This window comes from Felis catus, chromosome D1 (genome assembly GCF_018350175.1).
Source record: "Felis catus isolate Fca126 chromosome D1, F.catus_Fca126_mat1.0, whole genome shotgun sequence".
NCBI lineage: Eukaryota > Metazoa > Chordata > Mammalia > Carnivora > Felidae > Felis > Felis catus.
In genome coordinates this window covers 6,563,435-6,574,592 of record NC_058377.1, presented here as the reverse complement: position 1 = coordinate 6,574,592, position 11,158 = coordinate 6,563,435, and the positions used below count along the sequence as shown (strand labels likewise).

General features: G+C 44.3%; 1 protein-coding gene and 1 pseudogene across 1 annotated transcript in view; one reads left to right on the top strand and one right to left on the bottom strand.

Moving 5' to 3' along the window:
- The window catches only part of RAB39A (RAB39A, member RAS oncogene family), a 30,943-nt gene that overhangs the window by 5,320 nt on the left and 14,465 nt on the right, over positions 1-11,158 (bottom strand). The window lies entirely within an intron of this gene.
- On the top strand, positions 6,700-6,873 carry LOC111556876 (annotated as a pseudogene).

Here is an 11,158-nt window from a genome sequence, read left to right as displayed (position 1 = left end):
ACAACAACAACAACAAAAAAGTATCTGATAGATTATTACATTACTGTGATTAAAAATATGACGATAGGAAGATTTGGTGAAGGGCAGAGGTTACCCAACAAACCAGATCTTAAGAATTTCTCTGTCCCTGTCATTTAATTCAAGGAGCTCCTCTCTCCATCAGCTGGGAAAGAAGAAACAAAGCCAAGCCTGTTATAACGTGCGTTACAGGAATGGTCCTGTGCGATACCTATTCGAGAAACAGGAAGTTGCTTGCACATGGGTTATGAATCTGTGCTAGGCATTCGATTTGGCCCCTAAATCTAGGGTCTGCTCTTGTCTGGGCCTTGGGAAGGTGTCATCTACGGAAAGGTTTTCCACACTTCCTTGTCCTTGGGCTTGCTGTGGGGCTTAGCCAATGGAGGCATCAGCTGGTGACCAGAGGAAGGAGGTCAGGGTATCTACCCTTCTCTTTTTCTCCCCTAGACCCTGGCTTGGCAGTAGCTTGTTCCTATTTCTGGTCAAGGTTCCTGTTGGGTAGTGCCTTTCTCATGGGTTCTGCTGGGTTCAGGTAATCCCATTCTCTTTCCTGTCTCTTTTGGCCAGTGAATGACTTCTCACTGTGGCTAACTCTTTTTTTTTTTTAATTTTTCAAAAATGTTTTAATTTATTTTTGAAGGAGAGAGAGAGACAGAGCATGAGTGGGGGAGGAGCAGAGAGAGGGGGGGACACAGAATCCGAAGCAGGCTCCACACAGGGCTCGAACTCATGAACCATGAGATCATGACCTAAGCCGAAGCTGGACGCTCAACCAGCTGAGCCACCCAGGTGCCCCTCGCTGTGGGTAACTCTGAACACCTCACCATCCTTTTTTGGTGACCTTGCCCATACATATCTCCAGAAATAGTCACTTGGTTAAACTTTCAGTTAACCCTCAAGTGTGCTGTTCCTATCTGTTTTCTTTCTTTCTTTCTTTTTTTAAGTTTATTAATTTATTTTGATAGAGAGGGAGTGTGTGTGCGCATGTGTGTGTGAGCAGAGGAGGGGCAGAGAGAGAGAAAGAGAATCCCAAGCAGGCTCTGCACTGTCAGCATAGAGCCCTACGCGGGGCTGGATCCCATGAACCGTGATATCATGACCTGAGCCGAAATCAAGAATTGGATGCTTAACCGACTGAGCTATCCGGGTGCCCCTGTGCTATTTTCTGGTTGAATCATGAGGCAAGGTGGCAAGGCCATACTATTTTATATATCTTGCTTTTACGTGTTATTTTTCTACCTAGAATGTCTTCTACCCTTTTCTGCCTACCAAACTCCTATTTCTCCTTCAAGACTCAGCTCAAAAATCATAAATATGAGAAGTCTTCCCTGTCACTGACTTCTTGTTCCCCACCTCTCTTAGGCAATCTCTTATAATTCCATTGAGCCTTTGGCATACCGCCATTAGGATTACGTCCACTTTCACAATGTGCTGATTGGATTGGCTGGGATGTCTCCCACGCAGTTCAAGGCTCCTTGAGGGTCAAACATTTTTCCTCTATGTATCTAACAATCGTATTGCCCGGCAAATGATAGATGCTACTTGATACCTGTCATATCGGATTAAGTAATCTTATTGGAGAGGGAAGTGCTAAATGCTGTAGGAGGCACAGGTCACGTGTGTCTCAGTTTCCAAGTTGTCAGTGACCTCGAGCATTGAGATGAGCCTCTCTTACTTGCCTGGCCACGAAAGATCTTTGTGGAAGGCCAGTGGGTCACTGGGGCTCTCTCTACCTCTCCCATGCCTTCCTTGGTACCATTTGCTGTGGGAGTGTGAAGAAAGTATCTTTACCTCTTCTTTCTTTGCCTTTCTCCCGCTTCCCTGTTTTTCCTCAGAATTCTTAGCAGAGAGATTCTCAAGTGAATATTTTAGGAATATTTTCTGAAGGACTACTGCGTTCTACGGCCACTGACAATAAGAAAAATCTCCCACTATATTTGTCAGGCTACAAATACTGCAGTTCATTTAAGTTGCTGCTTTAAAAAAAAAACTGAGGCATAATTTGTTATTGTTTTGCTTTTCATCTTTATATGTATGAATTTAGGTAGATGTGCGGCACCTTAAGAGAAACCTAATTAAGGCTATGTGATTGAACTGAAAGCTTTAATTTACTCAGCACTGAGTTGGCATTACTTTTATTCTCCCTCCTCTTTAATTTACCATTAGTTTAATTTATAAAAACATACTTTTGTGGTTGAAAACTCAATGTTGAGATGCTCGTATATTAGGCAGAGGCATGTCTTACACTGGAGAAAATGCCATGTTTTCCAGGCCTGTGTGTTTAATTTTGCAAACATATTAGGAATACGGTTGGAAAATCATTCTATAGAACAAAACTATAGCAAATTCTATGCCATATACACTATAGAAAGAGCCCTTATTAATGATTAGTTGGGATAAATGGTCTCAATATGACATCTGCCATTTTCTATATAAAAACTTGGCCTTCAGTTTCTGTGTGTGGGTACAGATGTTAGTTTAGAATTCTGATACGGTTAGGCTTCAGATTCAGATACAGTTGTGCCCTGGGGTAGGTTTTCCCTAACACAGTTGGGCATCCTTACTGTCAGTTATTTAGGGGAAGACACAGGCTTACCGACTGAAACTGGACCTTGAAAGGGAGCGTGTATCTTTCTCTGGACCTCCTTTCTTGGGTAACACTTAGGTATCCATAAGTTCTCGAGAGTATTATAGGTAGGGTACAGATCCTAAAATAACTATGTAGGTCAGCCTCCCTGTAAAGAATTTGAGTTGATGATAAGAATTCTTTTTTTTAAATTTTTACATGTTTATTTACTTTTGAGAGAGAGAGAGAGACAGAGCATGAACAGGGGAGGGGCAGAGAGAGAGGGACACACAGAATCTGAAGCAGACCCCAGGTTCTGAGCTGTCAGCACAGAGCCTGATGCGGGGCTCAAACTCACGAACTGTGAGATTGTGACCTGAGTTGAAGTTGGATGCTCAACCAACTGAGCCACCCAGGCACCCCGGGGGAACAATTCTTTATAAGCAACAACATCTTGCTGCAGGTTACTTTATAACCATTTTCTTCTGGACTCTGAAAGTCTCACTGAATGAATGGATTAAAGAAAAGAAAAAAATATCGGGGGGAGGGGGGGCGGGCCATGGAAGGAAAGAAGGAAGAGAAGGGAGAGAGAAATAAATGAATGCATTCCAATCTGGTCTCAGGTGTGCTTTGGGAAAGTTAAGAGTTATGATGCTACCCTCTGGCGAGACTGGAAAGGGGATAAATCTAGCATGATGGTGATACAATGGGGAAGGTGAATCATGGAAGATCTTTGTCCCCCCCAAGTGGAAGATCTTTTTTATTTTTAATGTTTATTTATTTTTGAGAGGGAGAAAGACAGAGCACGAACGGGGGAGGTGCAGAGAAAGAGGGAGAACAGAATCTGAAGCAGGCTCCAGGCTTTGAGCTGTCAGCACAGAGCCTGACGCGGGGCTCGAACCCACGGACCGTGAGATCATGACCTGAGCTGAAGTCGGAGGCTCAACCAACTGAGCCACCCAGGCGCCCCAGAAGATCTCCTTTTGATTATAAAAGAAACCTCCTTCTTTTATACCTTGAAAACTACACTATTAGGAACTTCCATCCCATTTTAAAGAACAGTCTCCTCTCGGAGTGTTTTCCCCTCCTCCTTGCCTTACTGAAAGCTGCTGTATTTAATTTCATTTCCTGACCACACGGCTTCCCCCCGCAACACGTTCAAGTTGCTCATTCTGTAGGCACAAGAGGCGGTGGCTTCTGCTTCCCAGGGCCACTTCCAGAGAACTGTCTCCCAACTCCAGTTGTAAAAAAAAGAAAAGAAAAGAAAAGAAAAGAAGAGAAGAGAAGAGAAGAGAAGAGAAGAGAAGAGAAGAGAAGAGAAAAGAAAAGAAAAGAAAAGAAAAGAAAAGAAAAGAAAAGAAAAGAAAAGAAAAGTCCCTGCTCCTTTGAGGCTCCTGCCATCTGGCTCTATCATCTTCTGTCATCTGCCAAGTGCAAGGTCATTCCCCACATGCTGAAGACTCGAGCACTTTGCTTCGTTGTTCTTTCCATCGCACTTCCTCTCATTCTGTTCGTTGATTTCAACACTTATTTGGACGAGCTGTCTGGTGTCATCTCTCAGTTACCTGATTTCTTCATTTTTTTTTTGTAATGTTTATTTATTTTTGAGAAAGAGACAGAGGGAGCACGAGCAGGAGAAGGGCTGAGAGGGAGACAGAATCCAAAGCAGGCTCCAGGCTCTGAGATGTCAGCACAGAGCCCGATGCAGAGCTCGAACTCAGGAACCATGAAATCATGACCTGAGCTGAAATCAGATGCCAACTGAGCCATTCGGTTGCCCTGTGGCTTCCTCATTTCTAATGAACTATCCTCGTCATTCTGTCTTTCTCACCTACTTCCTTTTCATCATCAGAAATTCACTACTTCCAAAACTGCAAATATACAGCCCACGTTTTGATCAAAATCTCATAGCCTGCAGCATATTTTTACTGTGATAATTTCAAAATGTTATCAAGATTTGTAATCTACTCAGCAATTCCATGACTTGCTATCCATTAATACCCTCCTATTTTTACTGCCTTCCATGAGACATCACTATAATTGTTCTCTTAGAAATATCTAAATTCCCAAGCTCCTCCCCCCCACTGCTATACTCATCTGGGAAAACTACCTCCGGATCAGGCCAGCGTGCAGCCGAATGTTTCTGGGGAAAATCACTCAACCAGGCAGGCTGGTGTCACTATGAATTGATTATAACCACTCCCATGTAGACACTCATCACCGCAAAGGAATAGCGCTGGTTCAGGAGAAACTCTTCTCCCTCTTCCCTCACATGTAGGCTTCTACCATAGGAAGAAACAGGATTTTCCTTTCGAACTTTTTCTCCCCACGAAACAGAACGGGAGGAACACTTTACTCCTCTCATTAGACACCTGCATTGAAGGAAAAATGGCGGTTGTTTGGTCAGAATCTGTTTCTCAGGTTGGTGGGCAGAATCACTGTGTTCAAGGCTAGTACTCTTGCACACCATCCTTCTCCACTGCTTTCCACTCTCTGAATCCAGGATGTTGGGTTGCTAATTGTGAGAGGTAGTGGGCGCCGTGTCTATGCTCATCACTGATTATCCAGTGATTCTCAAGTGCCTGGCACAAAGTGGGCACTCAGTACATTCTTAGTGAGGGAATAAATGATTGATTTGGTAAAGCCATGAACACAGCCATTGGGGAAATGGGAGAAATGGCAGAGAGAATGAGAACGTTTGAGGGAAAGAGGTACTAGTGCGAAAAAAGAACATTAAGATCACGTCGGTGCCCAACATTAAGATCTATTAGCAGCATGTTATGTTCTCACACCAAGGTCACTGAGTTGCTATGAGTGTGCCAGTGGCAGGGGAGAGTGGGTAAATGAAATATACATCCATGTATCCTAAGTATATATCCCATGAAAATACGGTAGTCAGTAATTTCTGTAAAGTGTCTTGGGGGACAGGGATCTCTTAATCTGAGGCATGCTGTGAAAACCTCTCCAAAGACAAGCTGTGGTATCTTATGCCCCCTACCAAGAAGAAAAAAGCCTAATACTTGGTGGGCCTTTTTGGCTCTTGGAGGACACTAGTATAGTATCCGAATCTACCTCTCTGACCCATTTAGTGGGACAGCCAGTAGGCCACTAGCTTGAACAGGGCTGAAGGCAAGAGACATCCCTTCAGCTGGTCCAAGCAACAATACAAGCAGCTTTGCTACTTGGCCCATGGTCCATCAGACCTAACGGTGCTTGCCTGAAGTACCTATGGCAGACTGGGATGCTCTATCAGGCCCGGGGAGGGACCCATTGGACAATTACAGGAGTGGCATTTGGGAAGAAAGGTACACCCTTTTTGCCAAAAGCCATCATACTTTTGAGGAGTAGTTCTTGGCTTACAACCTGGCTTTGACAGAGACCAAATGCCTAGCTGTGGGACACCAAGTGACTGTGTAATCTGAGTGCTCATCAGGAGCTAGGTATTCTCGTTTCATCAGGCTGGATCTTAGTCACCAAGCGGAAGCCATGTATACACGTAAGACAGGGGTAGATCCTAAGGGGACCTGGAGTGACAAGGCTCACACCCCAAGCAGGCCTGCTTTTGCAGGACCCTCTCAACCCATGGCCTCATCTGGATTTCCCCATAACTGAAGAAGAAGAAACTCAAGTCTGCCTCACACATGGCGCTGCACACTATGCTGACAATGGTCAGCCCCGCTCCACCATGGACTTGAAGGTCAGTGGAAAAGAGAGCCCCTCCCGTTCCTGGAACTTCTAGTGGAACTTTTTGCAGAGGAAGAGATGGAGACAGGTAGGTAGGGATCTACACCAATTCATGAGCAGAGGCTAAAGGTTTGGCATGGTGGAAAAAACAAGATCAGGGGACTGATAAGAAGGAGGTCTGGGGAAGAAGAGGTATGCAGATGGGCCTAGAGCACATGAATCCTTGTATTCTGTGTGAATACGCACCCCAGCCTCCCCTCTGTGGAGGAGTTCCTAATAACTGGTGAAACAAAATATCCTGCCCTACCATTATCTGTCAGTATTTCTACCCCAGTTTGGACTCAAAGACATCATGGCGGAAAGATGGAGGCTGTGACTGGGCTCAACAAAGACATTCTCCTGGACTGTCACTGTTTAATAGTTAACTGTCCATCGCTTCTCGGCCTTTGGGCTAAGATCAAGTGCAGTATCTGTTCTTTGCAGCTTAATAGTTAACTTTCGAGCAGCTACTGACACTTTTGGTGTGGCATCTTACTCTGGGGGGACCATGATGGAAGGGACACTGATGCGTCCTCGTTGTAACAGACGTTTACGCTGGACTCAAACCATGCCAGCACCGCATGGTATCCCACACTTGGCTGCAGATCAAAGATCTCACTTAGCCGAGGAGGAGACAGGGAAATGGGCGGGTGCCAAGGGATTCGTTGATCTTACCATGTCACAATCACCTACAAGCATCTGGCCTTATAAAAGCGTGGAATGGGCTAAGATTCTGTTACACCAATGTCCAGGAGGTAACACCTTGTGAGATTTTGGGAGGACCCACGACATTTGTGTTTTAAACTAGCGAGGGATACAGTGTGTGTGTGTGTGTGTGTGTGTGTGGCGGGGGTGGGGGGGGTCCTCGGCACAGATGCTGTGGTTTGGGAAACAAAGGGTGGAGGTGGGGTGATGGTACCTCTCACAATCGCACTTAATGAGTCACTACAATTTTTTGTTGCTTCTAATCCCTGTGACTCTGAACTCTGCTGATGTCAAGGTTTTAGTATCCAAAGGAGAAACGCTTTCACTAGAGAACCCTGTGATGCTTCCACCAAATCAGCTGAGACTGCCAACTGGTCATTTGGGGCTTCTTATGGAAGTGGGAGAACAGGCAAAAAAGGGGCAACAATATGGTGAGGACCACACTGGCCCCCCGTGGTGCCTGCTGCCCAGAATGCCTGCGATCTTTCGATTCATTCCAAGCCCGGTCCTCCCAGCTCCCAGTCACGTCTCTGTGCCTCAGACACGCTTCCAGTAACTTTCGTTTTAGATCAGGGTCCTCAAGCCGCTTTTGGCACTGGGGGCCAAAGCCCCGGTCGATAGTGTCCGCACAGTTTGTAAGGGAAGAGGGCAGAAAACAAAGCAACAGACATTTTGTAACGTTCAACATGGTTTCGTGAGGCCAAAACTCATTTTTCTTTGGAATTATTGTGGGTAAGCAACACATAGGATGAGATCCACCCTCCTAACAATTTTTAAAGCGTGCGCTACACTATCGTCAGCTGCAAGCACGGTGCCATACGGCGGATCTCTAGAACTGTCTCATCTTGCATGACTGACACTCCATTCCCGTCGAACAGTAGCTCATTTCTTCCTCTTCCCCACTCCAGCCTCTGGTAACCACCATGCTTTCTGATTCCATGAGTCTGACTACTTTAGACAACTTGTATCCATAGAATCACGCAGCATTTGTCCTTCTGTAACTGGCTTATTTCACTCAGCATAATGTCCTCAAGGGTCACCCATGTCGTAGCATGTGACAGGATTTCCTTCTTTTTTTGTGGCTGAAGACAATTCAACGGTATGTTTATACCACGTTTTCTTTTAACCATTCATCTGCAACGTTTGTTTATTTTTTTTTTGAGAGAGAGAAAGAGCATGAGTTGGGGGGGGAGGGGTAGAGAGCGAGGGAGACAGAGGATCCGAAGTGGGCTCTAAACTGCCAGCACAGAGTCCGACGTGGGCTCCAACTCATGCACTGTGAGATCACAACATGAGCCAAAGTTGGGCACTTAACCGCCTGAGCCACCCGGGAGCCGCAGTTTATTCTTTTTTTAATTTTTAAAAACTTAAAAAAAAATGTTTATTTATTTTTGAGAGAAAGAGAGAGAGAGCACGAACAGGGAGGGGCAGAAAGAGAGGGAGACACAGAATGTGAAGCAGGCTCCGGGCTCCGAGCTGTCAGCACAGAGCCCGATGTGGGGCTCGAACTCACAAATTGTGAGATCATGACCTGAGCCGACGTCAGATGCTTAACCGACAGATGCTCCAAGTTTATTCTTACAGTATATGTGCTTTAGAAAAGAAAAATGGTCATCTAATTTATGTTAATTTTCCTGACTTTTTTCCTCTGAAATAACATGTGGACACATGGTAGTGACCGCATTCCAGTCTGCTTCCATTTGCAACGAATCACTTAATACAGAAGCAATGCAATCGAGTGTGAATGAAATGCCTTCGGGAGTTTGAAGTATTTTTTTGACCCAAACGACATGATTCCTGAGATTCTAAAAAATGTAAATATCTCAGAGTAAGCAGTTACCTAGTTTCCTGGAGGGCACTGAAAACAAAATGCTGTTGTCCTATGAAGGACAAAAGTCCACAGGTCCTGGAATGCACAAGATTATTTGTACTATATTATAGTTACTTATTTTGAAATGCTATCTGAAAGTGGCAAGATTATCTAGCTCCTGTCTGCTGTTGTTATGAATTTTGTTGGACGTGCACAGGCGTCTTAAAAAAACAACGAAATACAGAGCGCTGGCTGACTTTACTTAGGTAAAACGAACCAGATGTTCCATCCTTTTTGTGGCTTTGCCAGTTGTAAAACAGGCATTTAGAGGATATAAGTAGTTTGATGCCAGAGGCTGCTGGAAGCAAGCAGTCTGTGAGTGCATTAGCCCTGTGAGTGCTTTTCACCATGACCTTACATCCCTACTGCCCTTCTGGGAATAGTCATTGTGTTGAGGCTTTATTTTACCTGCCTCACTGGCCTTGTCATTCGGGCCCTGAGGACTGCTTTCCAGTCGAAGAGACAAGTCTCCCCTCTCCTTTTATTATTACTGACTCTAACAACCCCTCTCTGGCCCGAAATTCTGAAACTTGGAGCTCATGACTTAAGTTATGCTTTGGTATCCATACAAACATTAAAATCTTCTTTGTGTAATTCCAGGGTATTTGCATAAAATATCAAGTCTGTGGTTGCAGAGGCTACATACACATTACCAACAAGACCTAACAGGCCATATTCTCTCTTTGAATGTGAATCAACTCCCATGACCACCTTCTTCTATTTTCCTTTTATGACACATCATCACTTTTTAATACTGAGGCCTTCCCACCTCCTAACATGCTCTGTTTCAGTCTTATCTTCCATTTTCCTCCACAGCAGTCAACATTGATATCCTATGTAGTTTTTCCAGTTTATTTGGTTATAGCCTGACTCCTCCCATTACAAGATAAGCCCCGAGAAAGCAAGGATTTTTGTTGTTTTCTTCTGGAATGCTGTATCCCTAGTGTCTAACATCTTAGCAGAACTGGGCATGATGTGTCCTACCAATATTTGTAAAGGAATACATCAACAAGTGAATAAGGTCATCCCCTCAGACTGTGCCCAGGCGGCGTGCAAACGCTGACCAAATGGGAGAACAGAGAAATAGCAAAGAGCTTTTCTCCTTTTGATATTTATGGTAGGGATTTGCAAAGCCAAAAGGAGAGAGAAATGGGCTGAATAAGAGTAGATACCTAAAAGCACACAGGCGAAATCACCCACGTTTTCTGAAGTATGTAAGTTGGTAGCAATTCAAATGGGTACTGTGCAGTGGCTTCTGGAAGGTAGAACAAGTTATGTGTGAAAATCGAAACAGTTTATTTGGAAATTAAAGGGAACTGTCTCTAGTTTCGCTGTCTGCAAGGCGATAATGGAAGGATGCTTATTTTGAATATTTGGTTCGTTAACAGAAAATATATAAAAGACTTCAGCACTCAGTCCAATGCTTTCTGGCACCTGTCTGCCAAATAAAAATAAGACAATGACCATCTTCTCATGATTATTTTATTTTTCATATAGCACAGTGCATTACGTGATCTACACAATTAAACAACAGTTTTCCTCGGGTTCTAATCCTCCCACCATTTTCGTGACTTACGTCTCTTTCCATACGGCTTTGTCTGTGCTGCTGGGTTTCCCATGCTTTTGTACATTTCCCCACGTCTTGGGATTTACCACTGGTGTTTCTCTCTCTCTCATTTCATTCTATCTCTGAATTATTCAGCTCTTATTTTCAAGTTATTTGAACAGACTATGCTCACGTTCTTTTTCTGAGTTTGTGTTTTTATCAAAGTTACATGTGCGCTTGCCCCCTATCCTTACTTTTCCCCATTCCCCAACTGGCCAGTGTCATTACATCATCCTTTTAGATACATCATTTCTTGGCATCTGTGTTTATTCTGATCTGGACTTTCTTTTCATTGCTGAGCCCTGACGTAAACTGTGACTTCCCCCTTCCTGCCCAACATCTTCTAGACTTAACAACTATCTCATGTATTAGTAAAGATAGGCCAGGCTTGCTGTATAACAAAACACCCACCTGTCGATGGGAACAATGATAGAGAATCTGGGCTTATTTAAAAAAAAATTTTTTTTAATGTTTATTCATTTTTGAGAGATAGAGCACAAGTGGGGAAGGGCAGGGAGGGAGGGAAACATGGAATCCGAAGCAGGCTCCAGTCTGCAAGCTGCAGCACAGAGCCTGATGCGGGACTCGAACCCACAGACTGGGAAATCATGACCTGAGCTCAAGCCAGATGCTTAACCAACTGAGCCACCCAGGCATCCCTCAACTTTAT